Below are 23,171 nucleotides of genomic sequence, written 5' to 3'. Positions count from 1 at the left end.
CAATCAAAAGATATACATTTGCTTTCCTTGGAAAATGACTTCAACAGAATATAATCTTTCTTCGATTTCTTTCTTTTCGTTCTCACTTTTTTGGCATACGAGGCAACGTTATATTCATGTGCTGATTATATACCATCATCTAATGCCATCAGATTCAACCAGAATCCTATGACCAGCACATTTGTACTCTTTGTAATCCCAAAAGTCTTCATAAAACCGCAGGAACTCTCCCATCCCTCCGCATCAAGCACAATCACTCTTCAAGCACGGAAGGACCCAAGTCCTCTTCCTCTCTGAGTACGGAACGAAAATGGCAACTCATTTATATCAAGGCTATCTGTTGCTAAGTTGCTTCCTGAGATTGTGTATAACTTTTGAAATTCTATGAAAAGGCTGAATATTTTCATAAACTAAAGCTTCATTCAGTATCAATGTTTAAACTTTCTTTTAAAAGCTGGTATGCTTTAATCGGTATAAATAGTCCTCTTATATCAAGTATTAACATTGACTTTCTGGTTATGATATGAGTATATCCATTTCACGTGGCTCTTGCTACATTTTCCCATTTCTGTTATTAGATACACTTCTACATGTAAGAAACATGTGAATGTTTTTAGAGCGGATCACGACCGCATAAACACAGTTGAAGTGCTATTCTATGACAGTATGAAAAAAATCGATGAATGAATTAATCAGCCGATTATCATCTATACGTACTTTCTATTACAAATTTACTAACTCAGAACTTCACTGACGATCAGTCGAAAAACCCAAATTCACATTCCACTCTTTCCTTGTTTCTGTAAAGCAATTGTGATGCAGAGAATGGGCTACGAACTCATGTCGAAGGACACTAAATGACTTTTATACTATGCTGAGCTGCAGAGTACTGCCCTTTTGTCTTGATCCCAGGCATGTTGGACATACTGCAGAGGGAAAGTCTTTGCCACTAAAAGTAGAGGCTCCCTTGTGTGTATTTTACGGCACAGGTGTCTCTCTATTGAGTAGGGCAGTGCGACAAACGCATGGAAACACAATATACATACACACAGACGCGCACACGCTATATATATATATATATATATATATATATATATATATATATATATATATATATGTGTGTGTGTGTGTGTGTGTGTGCGTGTGTGTGTGTGTGTGTACGTATGTATATATAATGCTTGAGTTTGTGTGTTTTTTGGGTAAGAGTGCAGAAGTGTTAATAAAAGTGGTAATAGGATATACATTTCTTGGAGATAAAAGTGCAAGAACAAACAATTATGCGCTTATCCTTAAACGGCAGCCGCTTCTAAAGCGGCAATTCCCTTATGAAAACCGAAGCCCGTCATTTCCGAACAGACCAATTCAGATCCCAAACCATACCCTGAGCATTATGAACCCATAAAAAGTTGAATATCAAACCTGAATGAAAAACGATAAACACGCTGCATTCAGCGAGCAAATGTTTTATTTGGAGAAAATGAGGGACACATGAAAACCCTCAATGAAGCAATGCTGAAATGCTGCAATTATATAATGACTCAAAATGCTTTGCACTATAGATTGTAATACACTGAATGGCCTTTTGCGTATTTGATGTGGAATCGTGTCTCTTTACCAAAGGCAAACTATTAATGCACGGCATTAAATATCAAGGGTCTGTGCATATCCCTACGTGAAACTGAATTGACGAGGAGTCAACGTTACCAAATTTGAGCGCTACGCTCAAAAAAGATTCATAACTTATTACCCCGATGGCCATCGTTCTATCTTTTTTAGATAGCTCAGAAATGACGTGAAGGGTATGATTTTGCATCAGAAATGATGGACTGTTGAAAGAAATAAGTTTAATTACAAAATGGAGTCACGAGGTGAATAGTGGTGCTTAACATAAATTATATACGTGCCACTCTTTCATGAAATCTTTAAGAACACGATATAGAAGTTAGATCAGGCAAGAAAATAATGGGTAAAGAACCAAAAACGTATTTACGATTCCTACCTAGCTATAACAAATGTAGTTTTCTCATTTTGTGGGAAGGAAACAGCATATCAAGAAATAAGTTTAGAATTTGTTTTCCGCAATGAAGTTCCCATATACCTAGGCCGAAACATTACATTTTCAGGATTTCATAAGTAACTGGGTATTCGAACGCAATGAAACCAAAGTATGTGAAGCAATGCTGAAGACATTTCAAACTTCTTTCCTTATTATTATTTGGACCCTTCAAATTTATTTTGTTATTTTTCTATATTTTTTCAAAGCGCTATAACGGCATGGTTACTTCTTTCAATATGCTTATAATTCTTTCATAAAATGGTTGGAAGGATTAAAGCCAAAACCTAACTAGCTGTATATTTAACTTTAAAAGAGAAGATTAACAGCTGAGGATGTCAAATTACCAGATTGTCTAGATAAGAATCACCGGTTATTTTCAACAAGAATTCAAAAGAAATTTGAAAGATGAGAAATATTTCTTACTAAGAGAATCACAAGCCAGTAAGCGAAAGGCATTTGATCGAGTTTAGAGAGAATCCGCAGATATTGTTATCCAGATGCAAGAACTTATGACCGATTTTAAAGCCCTGATGCGTATTATTAATTAAGGGGACTTCCACGAACAGAATATTATTGCCTGATGATATTAAGTTTTTAGTCAAACACTACTTCAAACATATAAGTACAAAAAGATGAGTGTTAGCGTTCAGACACGTATGATAAGCAAATCATGATTATTTTCGTATATATCTTAGTTTTACCAGACCACTGAGCTGATTAACAGCTCTCTTAGGGCTGGCCCGGAGGATTAGATATTTTGACGTGGCTAGGAACCAGTTAGTCACCTAGCAACGGGACCTACAGCTTATTGTGGGATCCGAACCACATTATATCGAGAAATAAATTTCTATCATCAGAAATAAATTCCTCTGATTCCGCGTTGGCCGAGCCAAGAATCGAACTTCGGACCACCGGAATGGTAGCCCAGCGCGAAAACCACTCGTACAACGAGGAACCTATTAATATAGCTTTATACAGATCGATTTAAAGTAAATAACCACTGATTAGGCAAGTACTAGTATTCTAGTTTATTTATGTTAATAAAGACTGATGTCTATAACATTTTGAACGGCGAGGGTTACTACAGGGCCGGATTAAAACCCTTAGAAGTTCTAAGCAGTTAAAAGATTTTGGTGGGCCCCTTATATATGTAAATCAAAATATAAACAATAATAAACCATAAAAAAATTAAACAAAAGTTATAGTAAGATGGAAAAGCAGTCAACAGCACTTCGGCCTACCAGATTTAGTGAATGAGTTGCGTAGTACACACACACGCACACGCACGCGCCACGGACACAGCAAAGTATTATTCTAAAAACTTTTGGCATTCCCATTATAACGCCCGGACATGTTACAGCGTCTCTAAGGACCGACCCCAAATTTGAAAAGCTTAGCATACTGTAGTAAGATCAAAGTAGCTATGTCCCATTGATTCATTTGGAGAATATGTAAATTTATATATGTACCGCAAATTGATAATTGTCACCGATTCCTTTTCCTGTGACAACGAATTTTTCAGTCTTCAGTCACTCTAACCAGATGTTATTCCATATACGAGGAATAGCAATGGCCCACGTTGAAATTAGGTAAAAGTGCTCAAAAGTTTTTAGAATATTTACATGTGCACTGGGAAATTGTGAACTATAGAAAACCATCTATTTTGACCTGAATACAACAGCCCACAGAGGGCATTCACATACCATTAATAAAGCGTCTTTTCTTCGAAAAATTTTGAGACACTCATGGATACCATTATAGTGTACCATTTACGTTATTTTTAATAGTATAAGTTTTTCAGTTACCTCACAGAAACTATTAATTTAAATGTATATACACCCCAATGATGTGTCTCCTTTAAATATATAAATAAAAAAAATAAACTCGTTTAAACCAGTTATAAAAACATGTTGTATAAGTAGTCAAAGTACACAAATCATAAGACAACAAGGAAATAAAATAAATGTTCACACTGATGTTATAAACCTAATATAAGACTCGGATCCACCCGTATTTGATAGCGTAAGGGAGAGGAGGACAGAACTGAAAAGCAGACCAGTCCTTTGAACCAAACATAGATCGTACCCTAAGTGCACGCACCCTTTTTTTTTCTACTTTGTGCAATAAAATTCTTCCCCGTTTTACTCTCTGGTGATGACAGAGTGAACTTTAATACATAACAGATTTTTTACTCTTTAAAGAAAATTTAGAATTAAAAGTATTAGGAATCATTATATAAATATATATATATATATATAATATAATATATATATATTAGATATATATAATATATTTATGTCTATATAGATATATATATAATCTAATATATATATATCTATAACTATATATATAGATTTATATATATATAGATAATATATATCTAAATATAAATATATATAATTATATATATATTATACCTATAATATATTATATTATATATATAACATATAGATATTATTATATATATATATATATATAGTATCTATATATAATATATATATACATATATATATACACGCTATACACGTTATATAATGTATATATTATAGATATATATTATTATATATATATGTAATCAGTATGTATGTTGTATATATCTATATCAATATGTGTGGTATTACAATACAATCACTCTGTGTCAACAAATCACATTTAGCCACAGAATGACAGATGAACAGCATCAACCACATTATGTGACTACACAAACTGCGCCACTCCCCTTTATCTTCTACTTATTATCATCTTCTCTGGATATGAAAAACCTTCCATTCCGATGCCTCTTCCAAACCATCCTTTCTCGGACTCTTTCGCTTCCTCCTTCCCCACCCTTCCAGATTTAACAGTTGTCTTCGGCCAATCGTCCCTTAATCACAATCTGACCACAACCAGCTCTGTATGCTTTCATATAACTTTTCACTTATATCCCTTTTTGTCACAGCTTTGCCACAGCAGCAGACCCTTTCAATCTTCTTACTTAATACACATTATGCAAAATTCATAAAATTTTGTTCCTCATTTGGATTCACCATCTACAATTCGCTCCCATAAATCAGCTCGGTAATCTCCTACACAACGTCGAGTTTTTACTTCTGTAGACATTTATCTTCCCATTCAAAACTCTGCAGAAATCCTACTTTTTTTCTCTGTCTTATCTATCTTATGTGATACAGCCCTTCAGTTATCCCACCACCACTTATTATTTTTTTACCAAATGCTATACGAATGAATCACTTCTGTTCCTCCATCACCTCTACTAAATGATGAGAAGTAATATACTTATCTAGGCAAGGCATGTGGGAACAGGAGAGAACATATAGAGATCGAAAATGATTGCGAATCATGGAAAACAGATGAAAGAGAAGAACTCTAAAGCCTGAATTTTTAGAGAACAATCGCTGAGTTCGGTAAACGGATAATTATAAGTTTAAAGCACGAACTTGTAGCATAGCATTCTGGAGGATGTAAGGCCGCCTAGAAGTAGAGGTACTTTCTTTTAACACTCAGTGAAACAGAGGTGGACTGGAGATAATATCCATAAAAAACAATATCAAAGACATCTTGCGGTGAAAGAAGGAACTAGAGAATGAGGTAAAGGGTGTAATGATTCGGACGAATTGATTGACCGATTCATTATTTTCCACAAACTGCATCACAACAACTATGGTCACCACGTAGGAAATAGCTGATTATTTAGGAAAAGGGTCCAGATAACGGGGAGAATTATGGAGGATGAAACACTGTTGCTTATTATTTTGGCAGGAATCTAAAGGCATTAGCCTTTTAGATTCTTACGTTCCACACCTTGATATAAACTCAAGAATGGACAGAAATATCAAAGTCGCGTGGATTATTTAACATTTCTCTGCCACAGAGAGGTAGTGGTGAATTTTAATTTTACTCCATTTTATATGCAAGTAGACTGAAGTATTGAAAATATTCATGGCTTGGCTTGTCGAAGGGCATGTCCATTATACATGGCATTTTGGAAAGCTGGTCAACTTTACTGGAAAATCGACAGTGAATACTTGTTTTCTTGTTTTATGACGTTAATGTCATTATTTTAAGCACACGGTGAGTTTTTTTGTTCACAAACATTAAGCCACGAATATCGTTTAATATCCAATTCATTGTTCCTTGGGAAAAATTACATCAAGGAAGAATTATGATTGACAATTGCTTCGTCACCGGGAGGGCTCGAATCTTTGCCTGGTTTAGAAACACCGATAGACGGTGACTTTGACTCCCCGGCTATCAAGAGAGACTAAGTTGATATCAACTCCGTTTTACAGAATCGATATCAACTTATCTGTCATGATAGCTGACTGGTAAGTTTGTAATACGTGGCTAATAATTTAGTCACTTATACACGCCTTACTTTTGTATGTTGACGAATATTAAGCCATAAATATCATTTCATATCAACCCATCTCCATCATGATAGCCATCTGGTAAGTCTGTACGACGTGGCTAATCATTCATTTTTGTCGCTTATACAATCCTGAATTTTTTATGTTCATAAATATTAAGCCATAATCATAATTTGAAGTCGAAATCCCTTAGCTTTGTAAGTATCTTACAACCTAGGGGAATTATAATTGTTAAGTTAAGGAAAAATAAGCAGAGATCCGCCGATGGGGTTTGAATGCTATCATTCTGCAAAATGTGTCTTCCAAGGCTAGGGGAGCTAAGCTTCTTTACCCATTCTTCCTAATCGTTGTTTGCTTCTAATACTTTGGTCTTGTTTGTCAATTAACGGTCATTTCTGATCCCAAATTGTCTTAATTTTATGATAAGATTAAGCAATATATGGAAAACTGAGGGAAAAGTGTACAAAAGCTATCATAGTGCGGCATTAAAGGTCACTGAACAACAGTACCTCCCTCCCCATTCCTGGCACGAAATAAAGCAGAAGGTTCGCCAATGTGGAAAAGGATGAAAAGGGCTGGATGTCAACTGCCCAGGTTGCTTCCTAAAAGTCAGGTCATTGCGATAGATGGTTGACACTAGAGGTAAAGCATCGGGACCGGATGCTTTGGCGAAAACGGGCTGAAGCATTAAACACCAGAGATACCGACCCGAAAATTCGTCGACACTGAAGGAAATTCGGGCTTTTCGCTTTTCAAAGGCGAAGCCTCATGAATATACGCCTATCCATCCAGGATACTATCCCTTCTTTTATGTTTACTTTGTATTCCAGGTGGAGCTTAAATGGGGCGTCTCTCTCTCTCTCTCTCTCTCTCTCTCTCTCTCTCTCTCTCTCTCTCTCATTGATTTGAACAGTGTACATTTTGAGCGAACGCATTTTTTTTCGTTTTTATGTTTTGGCTTGGAAAATTGTTTCCAGTTAGGAGTTTTACTAGAGGAGTTTTACTTTTATTAATCTAGATTACGACAGTCCCACTTAATCTGATGGAAATTGTGCTAAACCGTGATTTCAAGAGGAAAGTGAACAGAAATTGCCAGCAGTTTATTAGCACTAAAATACAGTTAACAGTTATTGTTTTAATCGATATAGTGAAAGCTGATTACGATACTGCAATTAAAGACACTTTGCTGAATCAAAATAAAGAAAAGCAACAAGCTCGGTGAAACCAATATCGGAGGATATCTAACAATTGCCAGAACATCAGGTGCTATATACAATGATAATAAGAAAAGGCAGCCACCTGATTTACTAGGCCTGCTATTAACAGAGTCTGTATATTGGCAAGTGTACCGAGAAATGGAACCTTTTATTGGAGAGAGGCTTAAAATTAAGTATGTGAAAACATATCTTTCTGCTGGGTAGGACGTTGAAATTTGTCCTGCTCTTTTTTTATTTCTTGTCAATATTAACTCTGCACTGGTCCGAGATACAAATTAAGCTAAAAAACCACTCCATTAGCTCCACTCTTTTTTATTATTATTATTCCTAGCAATTAACTTTATTTCGGCCTTATTATAGATAATATATATACTATATATATATATATATATATATATATATATATATTATATATATATATACACACATCTTGTCTTCGTATAGATTTGTCTGTGTGAATGTGTGAGTTTGTAAGTCAAATCACCCGTTAAAACGCATGTAGGTATATTTTCATGTACCAGTCACCCTTCAGAAGCATTCGAGTGTGGAAAAGTACCCCCTCAAATTATGAGCAGATCCATTCTCTTTCATAAAGTATATACAGAAAGAGAAAACGTTTCTCTTCGTAACGGTAGATTTCTGCTCATGTGATGTAGTTCATTATCTCCTAACGGCATAGCAACCCAGGGGTGGATTAACCATTAAGCAAAATAAGCACGAGCTTAGGGCATCAAGGGAATGGATCACCAATGAAATTTTCCATAGCACGAATTAACCACGGCCCATGGGTCATATGGTGCATTGCCTCTAGCTACTGCAAATGTTGATTCAAGTTACTTTCCAGTACATTCTGGGCTGAACTAATTGCTGAAAATGAAAGCTTAGTGGAACATTATGATGGCGCTGAAATTACTGTCTGCAAAAGATGGAGTAAATCATAATGTAGCAAAAGATCCAGGGTTGTGGCTTGATTTCTCTGCTGATGATGTGGCTTATTGGAATGCTTGTGGAGCCAGTGACTGTTAACACCCTCAAGGGCCATTTGACAAGTCTTGCCGGCATTTCAGCAAGGTATTATTAGCAGAAACTTGTTGTTGGGACAAAAGCTAATGGTGAGAAATATAAAAGAGAGAGAGAGAGAGCGGTTATTGTGTTTACCGTCAGCAGGACCATGGTTATTTTGTTTATAAACTGTTTGTTCATAAAAATTTCTCGAATTTTGCTTTAAGAGAAGGGTTCAGTGAATAGCGAATTACTATTGTAATTGATAATCATGAAAAAAGCAGCACTGTTTGGGGGACTATGCAAATATACTTTACTCTCAGACAAGGTCGGGGGTTGGTGCAACAACTGGAGAAGCAAATTCAGGAAGAGTATGATTACTGTCTTGAGGCCTGTCATAGCTGTTATTCGTATGTTAGTTGAACGTGACTTGGCTTTCAACTTTCGAGGAACAGAAGAAAAGTTTGGACCATTACAAAATGGGAAATTTTTAGGGCTGCTTGAACTCATGAGCCAGTCTGATCCATTTTTAGCAGGCCACTTTTCGAAAAATAGAAATTCTGGAAAAATGAAATCTTTTTTACCCTATTGAACGCTTTTCAACCTTTCTGAAAATGAAAAGCCTTACCGGTGATGTAATAGCAAATCAGGTGTTGCAGTGCTTACGTAAAACTTGTAGGCTAAGCTTTTCAAAATTTAGGGGTCGGTCTTATGAGAACGCTGCTAACATGTCCGGGCGTTATAATGGGATGCACAAAAAGTTTTAGAAATAAATAACTTTGCTGTGTCCGTGCGCGTGCGTGTGCGTGTGTGTGTACTACGCAACTCATTCACTAAATCTGGTAGGCCGAAGTGCTGTTGACTGCTTTTCCATCTTACTATAACTTTTGTTTAATTTTTTTATGGTTTATTATTGTTTATATTTTGATTTATATGTTTATATTTTGATTTTACATATATAAGGGGCCCACCAAAATCTTTTAACTGCTTAGAACTTCTAAGGGTTTTAATCCGGCTCTGTAGTAACCCTCGCCGTTCAAAATGTTATAGACATCAGTCTTTATTAACATAAATAAACTAGAATACTGTACTTGCCTAATCAGGGGTTATTTACTTAAAATCGATCTGTATAAAGCTATATTAATAGGTTCCTCGTTGTACGAGTGGTTTTCGCGCTGGGCTACCATTCTGGTGGTCCGAAGTTCGATTCTCGGCTCGGCCAACGCGGAATCAGAGGAGTTTATTTCTGATGATAGAAATTTATTTCTCGATATAATGTGGTTCGGATCCCACAATAAGCTGTAGGTCCCGTTACTAGGTGACTAACTGGTTCCTAGCCACGTCAAAATATCTAATCCTCCGGGCCAGCCCTAAGAGAGCTGTTAATCAGTTCAGTGGTCTGGTAAAACTAAGATATATACGAAAATAATCATGATTTGCTTATCATACGTGTCTGAACGCTAACACTCATCTTTTTGTACTTATATGTTTGAAGTAGTGTTTGACTAAAAACTTAATATCATCAGGCAATAATATTCTGTTCGTGGAAGTCCCCTTAATTAATAATACGCATCAGGGCTTTAAAATCGGTCATAAGTTCTTGCATCTGGATAACAATATCTGCGGATTCTCTCTAAACTCGATCAAATGCCTTTCGCTTACTGGCTTGTGATTCTCTTAGTAAGAAATATTTCTCATCTTTCAAATTTCTTTTGAATTCTTGTTGAAAATAACCGGTGATTCTTATCTAGACAATCTGGTAATTTGACATCCTCAGCTGTTAATCTTTCTTTAACTTTAAAGTTAAATATACAGTTAGTTTGGTTTCGGCTTTAATGTTCCCAACCATTTTATGAAAGAATTATAAGCATATTGAAAGAAGTAACCATGAAAAATAACAAAATAATTTTGAAGGGTCCTAATAATAATAAAGAAAGAAGTTTGAAATGTCTTCAGCATTGCTTCACATACTTTGGTTTCATTGCGTTCGAATACCCAGTTACTTATGAAATCCTGAAAATGTAATGTTTCGGCCTAGGCATATGGGAACTTCATTGCGGAAAACAAATTCTAAACTTATTTCTTGATATGCTGTTTCCTTCCCACAAAATGAGAAAACTACATTTGTTATAGCTAGGTAGGAATCGTAAATACGTTTTTGCTTCTTTACCCATTTTTTCTTGCCTGATCTAACTTCTATATCGTGTTCTTAAAGATTTCACAGCAAGCGTGGCACGTATGTAATTTATGTCAAGCACCACTATTCGCCTCGTGACTCCATTTTGGAATTAAACTTTTTTCTTTCAACAGTCCATCATTTCTGATGCAAAGTCATACCCTTCACGTCATTTCTGAGCTATCTAAAAAGGATAGAACGATGGCCATCGGGGTAATAAGTTATGAATCTTTTTTGAGCGTAGCGCTCAAATTTGGTAACGTTGACTCCTCGTCAATTCAGTTTCACGTAGGGATATGCACAGACCCTTGATATTTAATGCCGTGCATTAATAGTTTGCCTTTGGTAAAGAGACACGATTCAACATCAAATACGCAAAAGGCCATTCAGTGTATTACAATCTATAGTGCAAAGCATTTTGAGTCATTATATAATTGCAGCATTTCAGCATTGCTTCATTGAGGGTTTTCATGTGTCCCTCATTTTCTCCAAATAAAACATTTGCTCGCTGAATGCAGCGTGTTTATCGTTTTTCATTCAGGTTTGTATTTCACTTTTTATGGGTTCATAATGCTCAGGGTATGGTTTGGGATCTGAATTGGTCTGTTCGGAAATGACGGGCTTCTGTTTTCATAAGGGAATTGCCGCTTTAGAGCATAACTGATCTCTTGAAGTAGTTTTTGGAAACGGCTGCCGTTTAAGGATAAGCGCATAATTGTTTTGTTCTTGCACTTTTACCCAAGAAAAAATGCATATCCTATTACCACTTTTATTAACACATTACAAAGCCCTCATATGGGCACAGTACTTCTGCACTCTTACCCAAACAAACACACAAACTCAAGCATTATATATACATACATACACACACAAACACACACACACACACACACACACACACACACATATATATATATATATATATATATATATATATATATATAATATATAATATGTAATGTGTGTGCGCGTTTGTGTGTATGTATATTGTGTTTCCAAGTGTTTTTCGCACTGTCCTACTCAATAGAGGGACATTACTACCCAGGAAAGCGACACCTGTGCCGTGAAATACACACAGGGGAGCCTCTACTTTTAGTGGCAAAGGCTTTCCTTCTGCAGTATGTCCAACATGCCTGGGATCAAGACAAAAGGGCAGTATTCTGCAGCTCAGCATAGTATAAAAGTCATTTAGTGTCCTTCGACATGAGTTCGTAGCCCATTCTCTGCATCACAATTGCTTTACAGAAACAACGAAAGCGTGGAATATGAATTTGGGTTTTTCGACTGATCGTCAGTGAAGTTCTTAATTAGTAAATTTGTAATAGAAAGTATAGATGATAATCGGCTGATTAATTCATTCGTCGATTTTTTTCATACTCTCAAAGAATAGCACTTCAACTGTGTTTATGCCGTCGTGATCCGCTCTAAAAACATTCACATGTTTCTTACAAGCGTAGATAGAAGTGTATCTAATAACAGAAATGGGAAAATGTAGCAAGAGCCACGCGAAATGGATATACTCATATCATAACCAGAAAGTCAATGTTAATACTTGATATAAGAGGACTATTTATACCGATTAAAGCATACCAGCTTTTAAAAGAAAATTTAAACATTGATACTGAATGAAGCTTTAGTTTATGAAAAATATACAGCCTTTTAATAGAATTTCAAAAGTTATACACAATCTCAGGAAGCAACTTAGCAACAGATAGCCTTGATGTAAATGAGTTGCCATTTTCGTTCCGTACTCAGAGAGGAAGAGGACTTGGGTCCTTCCTTCGTGCTTGAAGAGTGATTGTGCTTGATGCGGAGGGATGGGAGAGTTCCTGCGGTTTTCTGAAGACTTTTGGGATTACAAAGAGTACAAATGTGCTGGTCATAGGATTCTGGTTGAAACTGATGGCATTAGATGATGGTATATAGTTAGCACATGAATATAACGTTGCCTCGTATGCCAAAAAAGTGAGAACGAAAAGAAAGAAATCGAAGAAAGATTATATTCTGTTGAAGTCCTTTTCCAAGGAAAGCAAATGTATATCTTTTGGTTGAGCTAGTGACAGCTTTTTATCGAGTGAGAATAATAAGGTAGAAAGCGTTGCAGTTGCATGTTTCAATTTAAAAGGACTGAAAATCTGGAAGTAAATGAGTCATTTCGAAAGAAAAGGGGCGAAGGGAAACAAGTCATTATATTATGATAGTAATGGAGTAGAAAGAAAAAGTTGAGGGATACTATTGGTAAGGATTGGTGACTGCTTAATGACGGATGATTGAAAATGATTGACAAACTGTAGTAGAATGAGAAAAAGATGAATTACAGATGAGTTGAAACAAAGAGCTGAAAACGTAATGAGTGGGAAGTGTTTATTAAGAAAAACGTTGCAATTCATGAAGGCATTGTAAAGCTACTACTCCATTTGGAGTAAAAATTGGCAAAAGTTCCAGATATAAGTTGTCATCTTATTGAATTTACCTCATGTGGTGTTGAGGGTATTGGAAGCAATAAGATGCGGCGAATGAGAAGAGGAATAGCTAGGCGAAAACAATGTATCAATTAGTTTTGAGTTGGTTTGGTCATGTAGAGAGAATGTGGATAATGCGCTTGTGAAAAGTGTCAGTTTGAGGTCCTGAGAAGGCAGAGAAGAGGAAGACCAAGAAACTGTCAGGATGACAGAATGGCTGATATCATTATAGACTGAAGAGGCATTCATATCTAGGAGCATTGAATAGTGAAGCATTTGTAGTTGATAAGACCCAAATAAAATATTCTTTAAGAAACGTTGTTCATAGTAGGTTTAGCTCTGTTTAAGAACTGAAATCATTTTTCGTCTCGGAAGACGTCCCTTTATAGAGGAAGAGTTTATGTTGACACATGTCTTTGCGCATGCGTGAAAAAAAGAAAATAATCTCAACATAAACAGATCCGGGCGCATATCTAACCACAACTATTTTTGGAAGACGGCTTGAGGTGTCACTATTGATTATGCCAATGACCCTGCGAAGAATAGCCAAGGTATCTTCACAGACGATGCTTTGCTAACCCTAAAACTTCTATGGTTTCTCAGAGACCTTCAGACTACTTCTCTGCTCGATAAAGTCTGTCTGTGACACGAGGTCTGGAAAGTAACGAGGCCATATGTTATTCTGCTGATAAAATATACACATAAGCAGTTTTTTTTTTTATTGTAGACTCTTTTTAATATGTTTCTAGTGGTCGGGGGAACAAAAGGAAAAGTCAATATAATTGTTACTATGATTTTCAGAACAGATTTTTGTTAGGTTCCTTGGGACAAAAAAGAAAACAACTAAAGAAAATGGAACTGAAAAGAAGTTCGGTAAGAAAAGGATAATAGAAATGGGCCTTTATTTCATAGCAAACAGCTCGTTTACCGCCAGTCTATCAAGCTGTCTTCTTTGAAACCTTCTGGGTTTTATCCTCTTTTGGATAAATATATCTGTGAGTGAGTATATACGTGTAACTTTTTTTCCAACATTTATAACTCACCAGAAAAATATTTAACGAAACTATAAATAATTTCTCTCTCTCTCTCTCTCTCTCTCTCTCTCTCTCTCTCTCTCTCTCTCTCTCTCTCTCTAAGAAATGATAAAAGCCATGACATGATGAGTGATAAAGATAAAAAAAGTCGATAACAGCCTTGCCTCGAACAAGAGAGACCTATAGATAGACGGACAGAGAATACAACCTTTACTTGATCAAGGTTTCTTAGTTATTGACTTCGATAATCCTCCTAAAATCATTTTTACTTGCTGGTTCGGACATGAAGTTCATGTTTATTTTCCGTATTAGTCTTATGATTGATCTTATTTGTTTGAATTCCCTGGACGTTGTCGAAGAAGTTTGTTATCAAATAATGATCTGAGCCTCATCACACTTGATTCTCCTCCCGCAACCAACTGGCTTCACATTTTCCCTTTTTCACAATTTTGCTAGGATGTGCTCAGTGTCGAGTTTAAACTGTTTTACAATAAAAATCCACTATTAGATAAATAAATTGTATTATTTTTAAATAATGCAATCTATTTTTCTTCGAAACAGTGACTTTCGAAAACCTGAAATGTGTTCTTCCTCAGTATTTGAGTCTCCGTTTTTTATCTTTCACAAATCATATAATTTTTTATATATAACTGTTTCGCAATATTTTTCATCTTCAGTGTGATATTAGTTTTGACAAACATTTTTGATATGAAATCAATAGACCAATGACTGAAGATTTCGTATTACATTAACTATCGCGTTGAATTATATACCATTCATGCTATCTCCTTCGACCTCATTTTAATTCTCTCAAGATTAACGCATTTATTTTTAAAGAAGGTTTCAATGGCGTCTTGACTTGATATATCATTAGTGTACTTAGATTATGAGCTCGCCCCACTTCTATACATGTCCTTATTGCATGACTTATGCTTTCTCCTCTGATCCATTTTGTCAGGCCTTTTTCAACTTTCAGTAATTTTTTTCGGGGTCACTTTAGAGGCCTCATAATTAATATCTTGTTTAGATTTATTGCACTGTATTACTAATGTTCATTTTACAAATGATCGTTTATTTGAAGGTCAGACTTAATCTCTTATGTAATAATGAATAAATGAATACAAGTTATCTAGTGTCAATGTAATAACTATATTTCTAGTTATCATGGTGAGATATGACACCCACGAATGCGCCGTCTTACTCTTAATATTCGGTGTTGTTTTATTATATTTATTACAGTCTTTCCAAAGAAGAATCTTAGCAATGGTTTTCGTTAAAATAACTAAGTTTAACGACTGATATGAGCTCCATTTTCTATAAAGAGGAACCGCTTAATGATAACGCACACTCTCGAGATCTTAGTTGAGAGAATTGTAGAGAGTAATAAAATGAAACGACACAGTGGCAAAAGAGGTCTGGAATGAAAGAGGCACAGGAGAGAAGGAAGTTTGTGCAGAACAAGAGAACGTGAATACAATAAAGACCAGAATCAGTGAGAATTGAAAATTAAGAAAACCTTTTTTATGTAATGTGATGTTACAGGAACATTACAGCATAAAGCAGTCATGTCAAAAGTAGGAAATGATTTCTGGACAGAAACACAACCACAGGCAGGTAGTTGTCCCAATAGGACCCTCCCTATTTCTTATTCAAATATCGTACATGCATGAAGATCCACGGTGAAAAAAAAAAATATATATAAACCTTGATAGCAGAGTGGATAGCCAAGTTTAAGCTATATGAAAAAGGGTCATAGTTGATTTTGCCTCCTGGAAATCACACTACTACGCATTTCAGGGACGGCGAGTCATCGTTTTTCTCAAATATCTTTCAAACGAATTATTTGATCGAATCGGTACTTTAACACAGTGTACAAAACACCTTCCCCTAATTTTTGGTAATAGAGCGCATTGTCAAATGGTGTTAGTTAAGGCGTTCACCTCTTGACTTACGAGTTGTTGCCAAGGATTGCCGACCTATGCTTTCGGACATCCTTTATCCCCATCACGTCCCTCCCTACCTCCCTCCCTCATCCCACCTTCCTGGCCTTCCCGTCTTGGCCGCCTACTTTCCTGCCTATTATTTACATTAAATGAAATATATAATACTGGATGCTATAAATCTGTTGGGTTTTATAAATTCTCTGTCAGACTTATGTATTTAGAGATATAAAGAAGATTAGATATAATTATCTATGGATATGCAACATATTTTTGGTTTATGCTATATCATGCAGGTGTGTATATATATATATATATATATATATATATATTGCTACGTATATAGAACGCCTCGCCTTCCCAGCAGTGTTTTAGTTATATTTAATTATAAAAGTAGCAGCCATGCTGTCTCCTGAAGCTACTGTTGTTGGGAGAGTGGGTATGTCATAGGACTGATATTTCCGGTCTGACGGAAGCTTAGGGTAAGAGAGGCAGGTCACAAGAGTAGCTAGGCTTCGAGATGGATTTTAGGGACTTCTACAATAAGACCTATTTTCCTTCATTCCCAATTTGCTGGCGTTGTGTTTACCACCTTTCAGGCAATGCTCGAGGCGATTTTTGGAAGCCCCGTGATTCGAAACCACCCAGTATCGCGCTCTGCGGCGCTCAGTCGGCTGCGAGACGTGATCTCGGGCAGAGGTCAAATTGCCAGCCTCCCAAAATTAGGCCTACCCACGTCGTGCTGGTGGACACGAACCCCAGACCTGAACAGAGGTCAGGCCGCATTCTTCTACAAGGATACACAGAATATTGCATAAAGATTCCATGAGTCACGTGCCGTCTCTCTGCCGCAAGTGTGCATTAACCCAAGTGAATGAAAATCAGCTTGAATTGAATGAGACTATAAGCCCCAACGTGGGGGCCAATATCATTTAACTTTTCTCCAGGCCAGCACGGGCCTTTCTGTAAATAAATAGTTTTTAAAGTAACGAGCTGAGTTTTCTGGCGACCTTCCCTCTAAAGAAAGTTTACGGTAAGTTCAAGCAATTCCCTCTTGAAATCCCTAAATTACTTCCGTTTACGTATCTAGTCTCTCACAAGGCCCTATATACGTAAAAATATATATATATATATATATATATATATATATATATATATATATATTAAAAAATTGGAGCTGCAGCTTTCGGAATCATACTTGTAGGCTTCCAGGGAAAGGCATTCGATATAATTGAAGGTTTATTGCTGATGCCGACGTTTCACAACTACATTGTTGCATCTTCAAGGCTGAAATACAGCGAGTTGATTCTTAATAATTAATCATAAAAACACTATAATAAAATATAAAATATAACTAAAATCACTTATTTAAAATGTTAACTCATTTAAAAATATACATATATAAAAACAAAAAAGATAAAAAAACACAACACCATTGGCACGAAAATGACCTACCCAGACGGGAGTTGAAAGGAAACTGTTGAAACAAAGTTACAATAATAATAAACAAGGCACACACGTATAGTAAGGCAACGACAAGACAAATAGGGCCATTAAGCAATGAACAATTGTGTAGATGAGGTTTGGGTGTTTAATGATGGGACAGTTAATTTTATCATTATGGACTCTAGGGTTGTTAGGTCATTGTTTTTCTGCGTTTGTCCTATTTAGCTGAAAATCTTTGTTATCTATGTATGTTTTGCATAATTTGGAATGATTCCTTATATGGATTGTTCTGGGTGGACAGTCTGCTTCCAGTTCTAAAACTAATTCCTCTATGGGCGTACCTTAGCAGTCGTTTGGTACATCCAACGTAAGTCCCCTGGTTACACCTGGGGCAAGTATACTTATAAACAACGCAGGACGTAAACAACGGACTAACTTTGTCCTTGAGCTTGAAAAAGGACCCGATGGTGCAAGGATTTGTTTTTAGGAATCAATTTAGATTTAAGGCAGGCAATTCTCTCTGAATTAAATTTAGACACTTTTCCTAAAAAAATCATCATATAAGTAAGGGAACGTTGCAAACATTTTCATTTTCGGCACAGTATGGGTAGCAGTGGGCATTCCATTTTCTTGTCTAAGAACTTGTTTAAGGCTCTGAAGAACACCCTTTGAGGAAAACAGTTATTACTAAAGTAGTTGGATGGCCTTCCACGAAGAGGTCGTAACTCTGGCGAACTACTTTAGTAATAACTGTTTTCCTCAAAGGGTGTTCTTCAGAGCCTTAAACAAGTTCTTAGACAAGAAAATGGAAATGCCCACTGCTACCCATACTGTGCCGAAAATGAAAATGTTTGCAACGTTTCCCTTATACTTATATGATGATTTTTTTAGGAAAAAGTGTCTAAATTTAATTCAGAGAGAATTGCCTGCCTTAAATCTAAAATTGATTCCTAAAAATCCTTGCACCATCGGGTCCTTTTTCAAGCTCAAGGACAAAGTTAGTCCGTTGTTTACGTCCTGCGTTGTTTATAAGTATACTTGCCCCAGGTGTAACCAGGGGACTTACGTTGGATGTACCAAACGACTGCTAAGGGTACGCATAGACGCCCATAGAGGAATTAGTTTTAGAACTGGAAGCAGACTGTCCAACCCAGAACAATCCAATATAAGGAATCATTCCAAATTATGCAAAACATACATAGATAACAAAGATTTTCAGATAATAGGACAAACGCAGAAAAACAATGACCTAACAACCCTAGAGTCCATAATGATAAAATTAACTGTCCCATCATTAAACACCCAAACCTCATCTACACAATTGTTCATTGCTTAATGGCCCTATTGTCTTGTCGTTGCCTTACTATACGTGTGTGCCTTGTTATTATTATTGTAACTTTGTTTCAACAGTTTCCTTTCAACTCCCGTCTGGGTAGGTCATTTTCGTGCCAATGGTGTTGTGTTTTTATCTTTTTTTGTTTTTTTTTATATATGTATATTTTTAAATGAGTTAACATTTTAAATAAGTGATTTTAGTTATATTTTATATTTTATTATAAGTGATGATTAATTATTAAGAATCAACTCGCTGTATTTCAGCCTTGAAGATGCAACAATGTAGTTGTGAAACGTCGGCATCAGCAATAAACCTTCAATTATATCGAATGCCTTTCCCTGGAAGCCTACAAGTATGATTCCGAAAGCTTCGGCAGCTCCAATTTTTTAATATATAATTTTTTACACATATATATATCTAATATTATAAATCCACCCACAAAAAAAAAAAAAAAAAAAAACAAAAAAATTTCCAAACAAAAAAATTTTCAAAAAAAAAAACCAACACTAAAAAAAAACAAAAAAAAAAAAAAAAAACAAAACACACCTCCCTCTCCCCCCTCTCCAAAAAAAAAACTTCTTCAAAAAAAAAAAAAAAAACAAATATGATATAAAACAATTATATATAAACCACCTGCATGATATAGCATACACCAAAAATATGTTGCATATCCATAGATAGTTATATCTGATCTTCTTTATATCTCTCAATACATGAGTCTGACATCTTTATCTTCTAATGTTCATGGACGCGTAACTTATTGATTTAACGACAATTGCGAAACGCCCTCGAAGATCTAATTACGTGCAACGGGGTATAAAAGATAAACAATGGACCCAGTTGGCCTCCTTGGAGGCTGTTCATGAGATCTTAAGACAAAAGAGGAGAGCCAGAAAGAAGAATCTTTTCGAGGGCGTCCAATTTCATTCAAGATAGAATCAAGTGGAGTCGAGTACACTCGAGCGCCATCTACTGGGAATTCTCGATGCTGCAGATAATCTGTAACGCATGATTTAAACAATCTCTCTCTCTCTCTCTCTCTCTCTCTCTCATAAATCAGAAACAGGATAATGCTGGTGGACTGATAAGTATGTGGCCCAGATAAATATATATATATATATATATATATATATATATATATATATATATATATATATATATATATATATATGGAAACAACAGAGAAAAAAAGTACTGACGAAGTTGAAAACAATGCATCCACTGATGTGATGGTGCACTGATGTTGAACTTGCGGCCATGATATTCAGAACAATAGAAAATTAGTGGTAGTTTTCTTTATTAAATAGTCTTGAATGGCATAGCACTGCAGGATCATTTTCAAAATATTATTTCTCTATCTTCGCATTCACCGATTAGCGCCATATAATTAAATCATTACACACCGGCCAAGCCAACTTGAAAAATTAGATTGCTTTATTTTTTTTTATTAAAGGCGTTCTTATTTTATATTTATTTTCAGACCGGTTCTACTTATGTATCATTTGATGAACTATGGAACATATAAGGAAGGTATAAGACAGAAAATACTATTGTTAGTAAGGATGAGAAATAATATTGTGTGAGATAAACGCGCTTTTATCATCATCGTCCCTCGAATAAGAATTGCTTGAGTCAGTATATGCTCATTGGACCCTGGCTCAGTGAAAAGAAAGTCTTCAAATTTTTCTATGAATATAGATAAAGTTTGATACTTTTTATCGTTCTGGATAAATGTTTAGTTTCTTTTAGCTTTTATCTTTTCTGAGATGGATGTTTGGTGAAACCATCTTCCAGATTTGTGTTTTACTGCATGTTTATTTCATTTTAACTTGTGTGGATTATCCATTTATAATATAAATTTCGTTATAGATATTTATCCCAACAATATAATTAAAATGCGCCTCATTCAACGAAGTAAATTACGTTAACGATTTTGTCTAATTTAATTTATATTCATCTAAATTAACAGCACGATGAAGCAAAATATGACTAATTAAATGTAACCCTATTTTAAGAACTGATTTAATAAATGATGATTTAATCTTATGTCAGAATTCACCTTTTGTGAAAAATCCTTTCTAGCCCAGTTCGTTTGAATTACATTTTTACGGAAATTCTTGGCAATGGAGACAAAAAAATACTCATAGTAGCAGGACTCTTGAAATGGAGAAACAAATCCACAGTTACTATGCCTACGTAGTACATATATTTAAAGACAAATCTGTATAGAGAGCTTTCTGGAAACTGTTCGTTTCACCTTTTGTATCTAAATCGAAATGGGGAATCGAACAGATTCCCGAGAGCTCTCTGTACAGATTTATCTTTAAATATATGTACATATACACAACTGCAGATTTGTTTCTCCAATGGAGACATTGTTTGAAATGATTCACCTTTGGGCACACTATAAAACGTAAGGTATTTAATTGAAGGCAAAAATCCACCATGATATATGTGGAATATTAACAATAACGAAAGCACCGTCTCCCGTGTGCTCAGCTCAACCGTTAAAATAACATGGAATTGTTTTTGTAGAAGAGAGGTTTTCTGTAGTTAGGTAGTTTCGAAGGACAGTACTATCGTTATAACTACTTATCATTTAAATTCCGTTTTCTCTCTTTCTAAATCAAGTGATTCTACGAAATATAATTGAGGAATAATCTCCACTATTTTCTGTTTTAATCTATATTTATTAAAGAGAGATGACATTTATTTATCCTCTTACAAACAAAAATATAAATGCCATTCTAACCCATAAGCGATAAATGTCAACATGAATTAATAAAAGATCTACAGAAACATCGCAATTACCTCATTCTCAAAGAGAAAACCAGATTCTGGAAAAATTGGCACGGGGCTTTAAATATCTACTCTAGTTTCTTGAATAAAGGCATGCACGAAATTCTCGATAATTATGTGATATATATACAGTATTTCATGAAACACTATCTCATGAGACCCTTTATTTCTATGGATTTTGAATTATAAAAAGAATTTGTTGTACTCGATTACATAGGAAAATCTTCAGGTTACGAAGGTTGGCAAATAAATGTCAAATAAAATAACATGGGGAAACTGGGTTCAATCGGCTACAAAGAACACCTGCTACCAAGTTTTTTTTTTCAAGAAAAGAAACGTTTTAGATTTGACCTTAATATTCTACACATTTTATGAAGTATCTTTCTTATATTACATTCCTTTGTGAAGTATCGTTCTTGTATTATATTTCTTTTGTATTATTTAATCATTGTTGATGACAATAAACAAATTACAATGCTGGAACTCTTCGTATTGGTCAAGAAATTACATTCCCCCTTTTTTATTTCCCTAATAAGATATAAAATTACTTCACCATTAAAACTGTAGAGTGTAAATCTCTTATGTTGTTACTCGAGGAATCAGTTTTCATAACTGTAGGTAAGGCTTAAAATAAACATTTTCAGGCTTAAATGACTTAAGTGATCAGTGTTATAATCAACACCACAAAAACACAACTGAATGAAATTTTCTGAGTAGTTGAAAATCTGAATCAGAATAGAATAAAATTTAGGCCAGAGGCCAAGCGCTGCGACCAGTAAGGTCATTCAGCGCTGAAATAGATATTGATAATGGGAAGGTTTGTAGGCATGTTGTAACAAGAGGATAACCTCGCAGTTACACCATGGATAAGTTGTTAGAGAGGGTGGAAAATCAGATGGAAGAACGAATATGAACGGAGGTACAGGAAAAAGAATGAAAGAGGTTGCAGCTAGGTTTTATGTATATACATTGCATGGAACCAGTGGTTAATTCAGCAACGGGAGCAACGGCTTTATGTGACTTCCAAACCACGTCGAGATCGAACGTCTATCACCAGAAATACACATCTCTAATCCCTCAGAGGAATGCCCGAGAGGCTGAAGGGACGCTGCCAAGACCCTTAAGTGTTGTCTACAGTGCACCGCGTGAGATGCTCTGACGACGGGACTAACCCCCCGCCCACCCCAAGGAAAATCCGAATTAGTCACCCAAGGGGATCCTTTTTTGCAGCTTTCTTCTGTACCTCCGATCTCTGACAGTCGTAAATTCGTGTCAGTCTCGAAGAAGTTATCATATGGTACTGAAGAAGTTTTCATAAACTGGCACTTAATACAGA

Source organism: Macrobrachium nipponense, chromosome 35, assembly GCF_015104395.2.
Source record: "Macrobrachium nipponense isolate FS-2020 chromosome 35, ASM1510439v2, whole genome shotgun sequence".
NCBI lineage: Eukaryota > Metazoa > Arthropoda > Malacostraca > Decapoda > Palaemonidae > Macrobrachium > Macrobrachium nipponense.
This window is presented reverse-complemented; position numbering follows the sequence as displayed.